This window comes from Danio rerio, chromosome 15 (genome assembly GCF_049306965.1).
Source record: "Danio rerio strain Tuebingen ecotype United States chromosome 15, GRCz12tu, whole genome shotgun sequence".
In the NCBI taxonomy this organism is placed as follows: Eukaryota; Metazoa; Chordata; class Actinopteri; order Cypriniformes; family Danionidae; genus Danio; species Danio rerio.
Genome location: NC_133190.1, coordinates 11,676,995 through 11,690,198, shown reverse-complemented (window position 1 = coordinate 11,690,198; position 13,204 = coordinate 11,676,995). Strand labels below are relative to the sequence as shown.

The following is a 13,204-nucleotide window of genomic DNA, read 5'->3' as shown; positions in this document are numbered from 1 at the left end:
TCTAATAACTGATATATTTTATCTTTGCCATGAGAACAGTAAATGGTATTTGACAAGATATTTTTTCAAGACACTTCTACACAGCTTAAAGTGACATTTAAAGACTTCAGTGGGTTAATTAGGTTAACTAGGCAGTTTAGGGTAATTAGGCAAGCTATTGTATAATGATGGTTTGTGCTGTAGACTATTGAAAAAAATATAGCTTAAAGGGGCTAATAATTTTGAACTTAAAATTGTTTTTAAAAAAAATAGAAACTGCTTTTATTCTAGCTGAAATAAAACATGCAAGACTTTCTCCAGAAGAAAAAATATTATCAGACATACTGTGAAAATTTCTTTGCTCTGTTAAACATCATTTAGAAAATATTTAAAAAAGAAAAACAATTCAAAGAGAGGCTAATAATTCTGACTTCAACTGTACACATATTATAGCAATGTGGGTCCAATAAATATGGGTTTATTAATTTTGGGTTTTCACCAAAAAAAAAAAAAAAGTCTGAGAAGCTGAAGGAACTGCAAAAAGGGATGCAACTGTCCCCACTCTTCCTAGAGATTTATTTACATAGAATTTTAATATTCCTCGTATTAATTACGTTTCTCGTGTGCAAATTGCATGTTTATCAGCACAAGGGCTCATTTTTTAAAATATAGCTTTCTTTTATTGAATTACCTATGAGTTCTATCTACATGATTTGTTCTATTTACAAATGTATTCTATTTACAAATCTAACCTATCTATTACCTTACTTATATTCTCATTTTTGTAATGTTTACATATTTTATTATATCATATTTATTATTTTTCACAGCACAAATAGCTATTAAAGGCAGTAGTAAACATGTTATAATGTATGGAAAAAGTAGCTTTTCATTTGATCATACGACTTTTCGCGTTTTATTTCCAGCGCAGCTACTACAACCAGCTTGCGTAAAAAAGGCTCACCCCCCTCCCATATGCTCACATGGTACGAGCCGCCCGTGGATGGTGGAAGCCGCTTGACATTCCTCGGCTTTCCCTCCAGCCTCTGCACTGCTCTCCACTGCGAGCTCACGGACTCAGCAGCTCCACGGCACACGGACGATATTCGCCCTCCAGCTCTGCGCAGTAAAAACACACGGCTCGTCTTATTCATGCGCACTGCTCTCTCTTTCTCTCTATGCGGAGCACTGGACATTTTACACCCTTTTCATTTTTCAAACGGGAGATCATGATGATGATGATGGTGATAAGACACCGATATTAACAGCATAACACCTTGCGGGGAGAGTGAAAAAAAAGAAACGCTGGATAGACGCCTTCTCCTGCTTCTTCAGCAATGGTAAGAGATGCATGTTCAAGAGAAAAGTGCGTTGTTGTTGCGCAAACAGCTGGAGCGCGTTTGGCGTGATAGTATTACGCGCAGCCTCTTCTGTTATTTATTATGGAGCAGCTTGTAAACTTGCAGCATGGAAGGACAGTGTAAAGTAAAAGAGGGCTTGGCTGCACTCTGTTTTCATGTAATACATGAATTATTGGTGCACGCTGAATGATTCATGTCTCAGCGCCCTTCGGAGATCATTCTAAATAGAAGTTATTGTGACATTTTGGGGCATTTTCCAGGGTTTTTTATTTGGTTCAACATCTATCCCTTGTTAACGGGCCGAGGGTGTACCTGCTTACTGCTGCATGTCTCAGTCCTGTGATCATTCACTTTAGGGTGGAATATGGATGGATGGCTGTGGTTTAAGGATGTGGAGAAGAGACTGTTTGGATTTTTTTAGGGGTTGGAGTGTTTTTCTGGCAGTGGCACACTGCATTTCCAGATTGATCCTGTGAAGCAAATGGGCTTTTACAGCTCTTATTTTACTCGTACTCTCTCTAAAACCCTCTTATTTGGGGCTCTGAGGGTTTGCTGTAAAGCTGGGATGGGAATTTATGGCTAATTCTGATGTATTTTAGAAGAAGAAAAAAAAAAGACAAATGCTGGTAGAATGTGTGTGAAGCAAGGGTGTGTTTTAAAAGTGGTAGATAATGTTTTCATTAGTTGTTATTTTTACACTAATACTGTTTCAGGATTGAGCAATCATGTAGATTGACATGATCAAAATGCTTTATTTTTTATTTTGTAGATCTTTGAATCTGGTTTTACACATGTGCATGCACACAGTCTACTATTTTCAACACAACAGCAGGGCTGTTGAAAAATTGATAGGAGATTGATAGATGTTTCATCTTCCACAGTGTACATAAAAGATTCACGGTAGCCTATCTTTTAAAAAAAGAACGGGATTGTAATGGAATGAAACGTCAGTGATATTTATTCTAAAGAAACACATTGTAAGACCACTTTTAACACAAATTAATAAATACAAACTGGTTTTGTTTGAATTGTAAAATGTAATAATATTTTGAAGCAATCAGATGTGTTGCGCATAAGAAATGTTAGTGGAACGTGTCCATAAACTGATAAACTAAATCTGTGGCTACTCTACTAGAACACCTGTGTGAACCTCACTTATACATCCACTAAAATGGTCGTTTGGTTAAACTGCAGAATTGCTATAAAAATTCAAGTTAATTAATTTTGTTTGTTGGATATTTTGCATGATTTTACAAGTTAGGTTAAGTGTACACTTACATGTTTTCAGAGGCAAAATGCCAAGACAATAAATGCATTATTCATGCTGTACAACGTCAAAGGAACATAAATACTAGGTTTAGATTTGTAATATTAGTTAACAGGAAATTATACTGTTATAGCATTTAATAATACTATGCTTAAGCTTTTACATTAACGAAGATTAATTATAGGCCGTTTAAAATTGGTCTTTGTTAGTTAAATTTCCCATTAAAAACAATTTGAGATAGCCCTATTATATAAGGTGGTAATTTTGTGTACAGAGTAAAGTTGTACAGTGTGGATCATATTATTATTAATATTATTAAAACATAAAGGCGTACTATGATAACCCAGCCTTAAATTCTGATTATTTTTTTCTCCCAAATTCCAAAATCCCATTTTTTAAATGTATGATTTCATATTTAATTACAAAAATAAATGGGAGTCATGATGCAAAACTTGTTTAACCCTTTGATGCACAATCTATTAAATAGATATAGAAAAAATAAGCTTAGACGGGTCACTTTAGATGTGTGTAGTTCATCAAAGGGTTAATAATAAAAATATATTGCAAGTTTAACAAACCTAATATTTTTGAAACACTATGAACTTTTTTTCTCCTCAGATTTGCAAGAACAAGTGTGTAATTATTCATACAAAAATATCACTATTATTTTTGACAAGTACATTATGTTAGTATGACGGACAATTTTAGCATATTTTGTTAAAGTCTGCGTGAACTAGAAGTTGCTGAGACTTTTATTTCAGCTTGCTGATGTTCTTCCAACTGAATATTGAATAGGAGGCGGGGCTTTCGTTTTGCAACTCATTCCCTTGTAGCAAATTAATAGTAAGATAGGTGCAGATATTATAAGATATTGTGGTTGAAGCCGCCAACAGAGAAGCCACTCCAAAGAAAGCAGCAAATGGTCAAACTTTAAATGAAGATCAAAACAAAAACTTTTGTTCAGTGGATTAACTTGCATGGATTAAATGTTTAGCTAAAGAATAGCAATGTTCACAAGCAAGATGAATATTGTACATTTTGATTTTTATATAGACTTTAAGTAGAATAAATCTACACCTTTTTGTAAATTAGCATCACATTTTACCAAGCTTCATGGGTTTAAATTGGAGAGACCCCGAGTTCTGCAGTGTGTTGGTGAAGTGTTGTGTAGCGGCACTAAATGAGTCTGAAGTTGGTGGGTCCCCATGGGTTTGACCTTTCAAGGATGGCCTTGTATTCTCCCGGTTGTCATGGTCCAAGCCGATGAGGACTTGAGATGGTCACCACACAGGCCATTTCCATGAAAATAAAGCTTTCCTTTGTCCGCCCTTACAAAGAGAACGAAGAAAAACATCAGGCTAATTTATTTTCCCTTTTATCCAGTTCTAATCATTTAGTTTTGAACATTGTACAGTTTCCTTTACTTCTCAAGAGTAATTTATATGGATTTTTGTTTTTGCAGCCATGAAAGATTGTTTGACATATTTTAAATGTAGCTATAATAAGCACTCCTATTATCCAATGATCTCATGTTCTTTTCTGTGGGTTTAGTATGGATTTAAGTGCATGTAAGGATGGTTCTCAGCATGTGTTAGTGTACTCTGTTGTGGCTGGAATGGACAATCTTCGCATGAAACATATGCCAGAGTAATTGGTGGATCATTCTGCTGTGGTGACCCCTAAATCAGGGACTAAGCTGAAGCAAGTAAGGTTGGTTTCATACTGACTTGCTTGAATCCAGTTGAGTAGCCGCAATGAGACGAAAAACAATGATGGAAGCAAGCCAATGAATTGCTTGATCTCCCCAGTGACTCTTCAGTAGTGATGCGGAGTCTCTCGTGTAATAAGAGTTCATAGCTGAGCTGTTGTGAAAGAGCGTAGACTTCATTGGAAGGTGGACACGCAGTGGGTGAAGTGTTGCTCATTGCACCTTCCTCTTATTAAGGAGCTCCAGAATTGCACCCCTGCCAGGTCTTTTTATCCCTGCAGTGCAACAAACATCTGATCACTGTCTTCACAAGACTCTTGTGCAGCGAGCCATTTTTCTCTGCTCAAAGAAACATGATCTGATACACCCATAGTGAGAAGGAAAGTCGCAATTGCTTTTTGGCCTTTTGCCTGTTTGGGGCTTGAGATGGTTCCTGCAAATCCATAATTCTGCTTCTTCAAAAGCACGGCTTTATGTGGGATTTAGTGCAGTAAATAATAAATCTTTTGTAGAAATAGGAGTCATGATGTTTGAGCAAACAGCCTAATAGGTCAACATGTAACAGTGGCAGTACAATTCAGTATAAGTAGTTGATTTGTTTAAACAACGAAGGAAAAAACAACAACAAATAAAAAATTAAATAAAAAATCTTTGCTGAAACGGGATCCGAACCTGGAGCTCTTGGGTCTGCGCTCTGTGACGTAACCACTCATCCATGTGACAGACTTATAAAAATACTTTTTTTCCTCACAGGAATGTTGATATATGGCAGCAGGGTGGTGCTGTGGGTAGCACAATCACCTCACAGCAAGAATGTCGGTGGTTTGAGCCTCAGCTGAAAAAGTTGGCATTTCTGTGTGGAGTTTGCATGTTCTGCCTGTGTTCACATGGGTTTCATTCGGTTGCTCCGGTTTCACCTACAAGTCCAAAAAACATGTGGTATAGGTGAATTGGGTAAGCTAAATTGTACGTAGTGTATGTGTGTGTGTGCATAAGTGTGTTTGGATGTTTCCCAGTGGTTGGTTGTAGCTGGAATGGCATCCGCTGCATAAAACATATGCTGGATAAGTTGGTGGTTCATTCTGTTGTGGCAACCCCAGATTAATAAAGGGACCAAGCCGAAAAAAAATGAATTGATGAATGAATATAAATATTTTTATATACATTTGTTTTTACGCAGCAAATGGCCATCCAGCTGCAACCCATCTCTGGGAAACATCCATACACACTCATACACTATAAACAATTTAGCTTACCCAATTCACCTGTACCAGGAAACCCACGCAGACGCATGGAGAACTTGCAAACTCCACATGCTGTTTGGACTCCAAAGAAGACGCTCAAAGGGTAATTTTAAAGAAGAACCTCTCCAAGAATCCAAGAAGTATAAACTTAGATTTGCTGTTGACATGATGGCATTAGTTTTCAGAAACAGAAAGCAGAAATCTCCCATCAGATTATGAAGAACATAATCAGAACTCTTCAATCTGTGCCAAATCCTTACCACAACACAGCCTAGCAGTGCTTCCATCATCTATGAGCCAAGTACATTGCAATGTTTTTCTTTTTGTTCAGTTATTATTATTTTTCTCTATGTGTGTTTGTGTGTGTATGTTGGGTATGGGGGTGGATAAGAACAAATATACACAAAATGGGATCAATGAACTGCATTATAGTTGTTGTGACCCACTGTGTGCTCAGTCCATTTGAGATCAATGTGAAATTTGTGTGACCCTCAGTGGCTGCTAATGCAATTAGGCTTTTATTGTGTGTCAGTTTATAGTGCTGTAAATACCACCACCCCCGTTATTCACCAAGATTAAAAGCAACAGCTATATCTAAACCATAAATGTCAATTTGTTCTAATGGACACTTGTCTGTTTGTTGAAAAAACAAAACAAAAACGCAAGTTTGATTTTTTTCTATTACAGGAGTAGTTGTTTGTTTGTTTGCTTTTGTCAGCAGTATAGCATTTGTATGTGTGTGTGGAATTGTTTATGCTACTTAAATGAGGATTCAAAAATTGATAATCTCCATGGAAATGCAAATAATTATATATAATTATATAATTATATATAATAATTTAAATATTTATGCATTACATTTAATTGGGTATCTTTCCCTGTTTACAACAGTTCAGATACAGACCATTTTGAGGGATGTAAACAAAAACAATGGTCCCAATGTATTTCCTGTTTTACATTTTTAATTTTCCATAGCTTCCGAGAATCCAAAAAGAGCCTCATAATGTTAAAAAATGTTGTGATAACGGTTTTAACATTTCAATTGAATTGCCTCTTGTGCCAGTTATGAAATAGTTTGATAACAAGCAGGAAATGTTAATAGGCCAATGATATGACCACATTGAAATGGTCTATAATATAAGTTCAGTATACATATTTATGGTTTGACATAAAATGAAAAAGTGAAATGATTAAATAGATTCCTAAAATGATTTACATTATTTGCATAAATATGCTTTTAATATTGTCATAGTCTGCATCTGTAATGCAAGTTTTGGCTGTTATATATTTAAAAATGTTAAAATTCTAAGGTTGATGGTGCATGTTTGGTTGATTCACATTTAGAATGCATCATTTGACAAAAGTCTACATTTTAGTGTTTAAATCTGGGGTGCCCAAACTTTTTCGTATGTACAAAAAACGAATATCACTAAAAGCTGTGGGCCAAAGGCAAATACACCAAACTATTTTACATTAAATTTGTCATGGGCGATTTCCTAATTTATTTCATAATATTTTTAAATAAATAGAAAATATTACTTTAAATTGTTTTATTTAATACAGTATGATTTTTAAAATAACTTATAGCAATAAAAAAACTAAAAAAACAATCACATTTATAACACAGTGAAGTTGAATACAAAGGTCAAGCAGAATCTGCCTTTGACTTGATTTGCTCACTAAAGTCTTTGCATTGTTGGGTGACAGTTAAACAAAATCTGATGAATTTTACACCATTAATTGAAGTTTTTAAAGTTAGCTTTTAACAATAAAACAAACAGTGGGTTACATTAACATTCGAATTGAAAACCTCTTAACCATTCCCAATATTCTCAGATGGGATGGCAGGGCAGTTCAAAGGTTGCCACAAGCCAACTTTGGTCCGCGGACCCTAGTTTGAACATCCCTGGTTGAAATACACACAAAAGTATTGTGGATTCACAAAAATCTAAGCATTTTTATCTTAAAATAAATTGTATACTGTATATACCTGTGAATTTTTGTTTTTATCAATTATATCCCAAGGTTTTTTCCCTATTTTTTTCATCGGAAGTAAGTCTTATTTAATGTAGTTATTATTATATTTTTAAAAATAATTTACATGAAAAACGAAAAAAAAAAATTTAAAGATCAATGTTATTAGCACTCTTAATAAATATTGGCCATTGGCTATAGAACAAAGCACCGTTGTCTAATGACCTGCCTAATTAACCTAACCTGCTGAGGTAAACTAATTAACCTAGTTAAGCCTTTAAAGTCCCCATAAAGTGCAAGCTGTGACCGTTAAATTTTTTTTTTTTGGATCATGATGCAGTTTCTAAAGAAACAGAATATTAAATGACAAAACAGTGGGCATGGCTACTGTCTGCGAGCCGAATGGATGAAAGATAAGAAAGATCGGGAAACAGGTTGGAGAGAGTTATCATAGACTCCTCCTTATCACCATGTCTGTTTGTTGTTTTCAATTCAGATGCATTTTCAGATGCATCAGTGCATTTTCAGATTTCAATTAAAGATAAGAAGGGCAAACTTTTATTATTTTTTTTTTAATGACATGCACAGATGAATTGTTCTCCTCAAAACTAGCAATGTGAGCTAACAAAATCCTTTGGTTAGTTTTGATTTTTTGGAGACTTTAAACTGCACTTTAAACTGAATAGTATCATTGAAAATTACTACTAAAGTAGTATTTAATGTCATCATGGCAAAGATAAAATTAATTAGTCTTTAGAAATTTGTGACATTTTATTTTCATAAATGTTTTTGACAAAAAAAAAATCTCTGTTAAGCAGAATTGCTTTGGTTTGCCTTAGCATTTTAGATTTTACATTGCTTTCCATATTCGATTATCTTTAAGCAGATGAATAGAACTGGCTTTAATTGAAAACAAGAAGTCCTAAGCATTTTTATTTTTACTTCTTCAAACTGTGATAATTGCCTGATGCAACACTTTTTTTTTCCTGAAACCCTGCAAAGACAAACAACCAACCGACAGCTTTGGTGACATCCGGTAATTATCACTCGCAGAAGGTCTTACTCGCGACTTCACATTACCTCAATCAAAACAATACATCATTGTTTCTGCCTCTGTTTGTTTAAACGGCGCGTCGCTCTGACAGGAAGACGAGATCTTCACTGTAACTGAAGCTCATTGTCACGGTCACTTGTTTAGGGAGGAATCTGCTAATTCTGGCATGCTCAAATGACCAGATCGCTGCTTTGTCCCTTTCAGACGGCGTATAAATCACTGTCACTCGGTACAGTTGGTGCATTAGCTGGGCTTTACGAACGCAGCCTTCCCGTTCACCTTCTCAACATGAGCGCTATTAATGGCGATGATGAGTGCATTGGGTGCAGAAGGGTGTATTTGCTTGCCCGGAGCATTATGTTTAGTTGAAGCTGCAGTCTGTCATGCTGTGATTTATCGCACGTTCGGCTAATGGCAGCCTGTCGAGATAACAACGCTTTATTGGACTTGAAAGTTGGACGAGGGTGGGGTGGAGATGCCATAGCGCTCTTCATTTCCAGAATCACTGAACGGTGACTGGTCAACTGAGCGCTGGAGATTTGCTGAATGAGAGCTGCGAGTTGCTGAATGAGGGAATTTTCTGGCTCTCCCTTTCTTTGGCGAAACTTGGTTAATCTTAGGGAAATTCTCATTGAAGCAGATGCATTCTTGGTATGGCTACACAGCTGTCAGGGCTTTGCGGCATTACTTTTTAAATGTGAAGTGTAGCTGGGCGTTTTTATGAAATGTGACTCTAGCTTTTCACTAGACAACTGTTTTTTTTTCCTTTTTTTTCTGTGCAGTTGGGGGAAAAGAAAAGCTTTTTCTTCACTCCAGTGGGTTTGGACATTGTGTATTCTAAAAGTGGGATCAGGAACAACAGCTGCCACATTTACATTCAAATGACTTTCAAGAGATCCTGCTTCGTAGTCTGGGCACCTATTCCCATGCAATTTCTCCAGGTACACTCCCTCCAATCTGGGATGCTGACTGCCAAGCTATTTTGCAACAACAATGGAGGGAAAAAAATATTATACTGCAATTCCATATTTTGCGTAGCATCCATTTACATTTTTAAAGCTTTTTTTTTTCAGAGAAACAAGAGAGAAAGAGTTTCTTGTAAAACATTTTGCACTTTTAAGAATCATGATTTTACATTTTATATTCGCATCTCTGGATCCATGAACTTTGAAACTGTTTGATCCATGAACATTGAATTTCCATTTTGTTTACATTAAAGTGGAAAAAAGTACTTTAAAGAGACAATTGTCTCCAAAATTAAACCTCTTGATATTGTTGTTTCAAACTTTTTCTAAATAAAGAAATTAAGAAAGCTGGAAACCTGTAACCACTGACTTCCATACTATTTGTTTTTTCTACTATACATTTCAGTGGTTAAAGGTTTTAGCTTTCTTCAAAATATAGATCGCGATCGCTGAACCCAACTCAAAAATGAGATCCTGCAAAATTTTTAATTAAACTTAAAATAATTACGAAAAAGTAAATAATCCAATTCCAAACCATATAATCTAAATATATATCTATTTCAGTTTGCAATTAATTGTTTTAGATGACTTCTAGACATTGTATATGCAGCAAACGTGATGTATTTGAGTGTCCCTCAAAAATGAAGTCTCATCGCTGCATTCACAGTCATAACATTACAAAAGAGTGGGGGGAATGTTTTGCAACCTGTGCTGTAAGCAGACGCGGATCAAGCACGAGTGATTTTCATGTGAAATCAATGCAAAGATGCAATTAGACTTCCTGTGGCGCGAATTGGGCATTCTGTGTGTTTGGTGTGCTTCAGACTGCAAAAGAAAGTTTGAGCAAACATCTAACAAATGGAGCCATGGAACAGACAGAAAAGCAAGCAGCTTACAATAAAGGAGGTTGAAGAAGTTTGGTTCAGGCTGCTGGATGTGACCAAATCGATGGACATAATTTGTGCTTTACATGTATGACTGATTTTATGGCGTGCGTAAAATCGATAAATGTTTACATTTAACTCTTTTCCTGCAGTTAACGAGAAAAAGCGGTTCCCTGCTATTGACTAGTTTTATGGCAATCTGTGTTTTTGGTGTAATACGGTAGAAAAAGCTATAATAAAGCATGTCCTGAGTGATGTACCTTATGTCAGGTACTCCAGAGAGTTAAATCTGAGAGAAAGTAAGATAGTTAAACAACCTTCCAGTGGCTTAATCCCTGCTGTTTTAGATATGATTTTTAGATCTGGTCTTGACAGGAGACCAAAATATAGAAGCTTTATTTTTATGATTATATATATATATATATATATGTAATTATAATAATTTTGTTTTTTATTGCAAAATTTCTGGCAATTACCGCCACAAAATCAGTAATTTTATCACTATATATCACAAAAAAAATTAAAAAAAACGTGAAACACTAGATGGTCTGAAAATATCACCTTTATGTTACCAGAGGAAACAAGTGAAGGTTTATAAGCTCTTTACTTTTCAAGGGTCTTTGACACTTGTCTTTTCCATGTTAAAACTACTTTTGTCACAACCATTTGTGAGCGGTGTGAGAAATTTCTATTTTAAAAACAAATTCTATTTCCGCGATGTTGGGACAGAACAACAGCATATACTACAATTAGCCCCTTTCACACAATGATACTGGTAAATCTCCAGAAAATGACTGGTACAATTTTACTGGTAAATTCAAAAAAAGCTCTGTTCACACAGGCAAGGATGTTCTGGAATTTTTCTGGAAAAGAACGTTCACACATCCATCCCAAAATACCGGTAAATTTTGACCTCATTAACCAGAAATGAACTCTAAATGGCTGCACTTGTATTTGCAAACATAGAAAGGGCCAGGCTTTTGTTGATGGTTTCACTTTTATTAAAATCTTAGCATTCAAGCACCTGCTTTGTCCCAGAGATAGAAACTTGAACCACAGCTAAATGTTTACAATTTAATCACATTACAAATTCTGTGGATGGATAAGTATTGTAAACAACTTCGATGAAAACATGAAGGAACACTTTTGCATGTCAAGATATGCATAATATGTGTGTGTGTTGGCGCTCACTGGAGCACTCCTTCACTTCACGTGCACACGCGTCACACAATTGAAGCAGAGCTTAAGGGTAAACAAACATCAGTTTATCATAAGCATTTTATCATCATCGATCATTTTTTTACACAGTAGGCATTAAGAAGGAACATAGAAACATTATTTGACTAACATCTAGCAGCTAAATGTCTCTGGGAAAATATTCAAAGGCTTTTATTTTTATAAACATTGTAGATGTGATTGATTCTGAATGTTCTGATTGGCTGGAGTGGACCTCTCACGTCAGCGGGTTCTATGAATGGATTCTTTCCGGAATTTTGAAAGGAATTTTCCTTTTGTGTTCACACAGAGCAGTACTCTGGCAAATTACCCGTAATGTTACAACTTCTCCTTCTGGAAAATTGCCGAAACTAATTTACCGCTAATTTCAAAAAGAGCCTACTCATAGAACTTATGATTAAGGTGTTTATATCAATTCGACAGTTTTATTCATGCAACCGAGACAAACTGAGTTATTGGATGTAAGTATGAAGCAAGAACTAGTGTTTTACAGTATGCCGAATGGTGAAAAAAAATGTCGCAAAATGTGGCAAAAAGTCCTACATGACTACAATAGTTTGATTAAGGTGTTTACATGTCTGGACTGCACTTCAATAATGCGACTAAAATAAGCATGGCCTAATTCCATGTCCACATGTCTTAATTTGATTTCTGTTTAGTTCCATGACTTTAGTCGGATTAAGGTAATAAAATGTCTTTTTAATAGTATTAAAATCAGATAATTGGTGTCCATGTAAACGTACTCAGTGTTATGGTGAGTAAATTGTTCTTTGAAGTACAGTAAACCGTTTACTCTTTAAAAAAGCAGCACTTTTCTTACAGTGGAAACTTTTTTTAAACCTGTTTATGTTTGACCACTTCCAGAAATCAAAAAAGTCAAAAGGCATTTGGTTTGCTCATGTAGTGTAGAAGGTTCGGCATAGAGATGTTTAAAGCCCAAAACACACTTTCCACTGCAATGTTGTGACAAACTTGAACAGGAGCAGAACAAAATTTCATGGCAGTACGTGACTCTTTGATTTAGTGACTAATTTGTTTGTATCTCCCTAGGATCTCGTTCATACAATTTAGTACAATTTGCTCATCCCCCCAATGACAGTTGGGTTTAGCGGCGGGGTTGGTGCGCCTCCTTTTTGAAATTGTACATTTTCATACGACTGAATTTTCACAAATTCGCCACCAAACTGACAAAACATAAAATATGTTTCGTCTTGAGATCAGGCTGGAGCAGAATCAGCAGAGGAACCTTTTTTTGCTCTTTGTAACTGATTTTGCAGATTTGTATTGTAACGGCTGCGGTTTACTTGCAAACGATTGTAGAAGAGCAATAAATATGGCCTCGTGTTAAGTCATGGGTAAAAGTAATCTAAACAAAAACATTTATAATATGTTTTAGTACAATACTATTGTTACATTTACAGAATTTTACAGTGTAAATCCATTCAGTGTGTAAAACACAAGAAATTAAATTAATTAACTTTTGCTCTTTTTTTGTTCAGTGGAATTTCTGTAAAATTTTCTCTTTGCCTAAA

The 13,204-nt window shown here is 35.5% G+C and overlaps 1 protein-coding gene across 31 annotated transcripts in view; it reads left to right on the top strand.

Annotated features, from left to right (window-relative positions):
- Window positions 1-1,008: 1,008 nt before the first annotated feature.
- tenm4 (teneurin transmembrane protein 4) overlaps window positions 1,009-13,204 on the top strand; it is a 463,933-nt gene continuing 451,737 nt past the window's right edge. For 30 of the 31 annotated variants that reach the window (XM_073922732.1, XM_073922725.1, XM_073922721.1 and 27 more), the window contains exon 1: window positions 1,009-1,319. The gene's annotated coding sequence lies outside the window, so the exon portion shown is untranslated. 31 annotated transcript variants of the gene reach the window in all.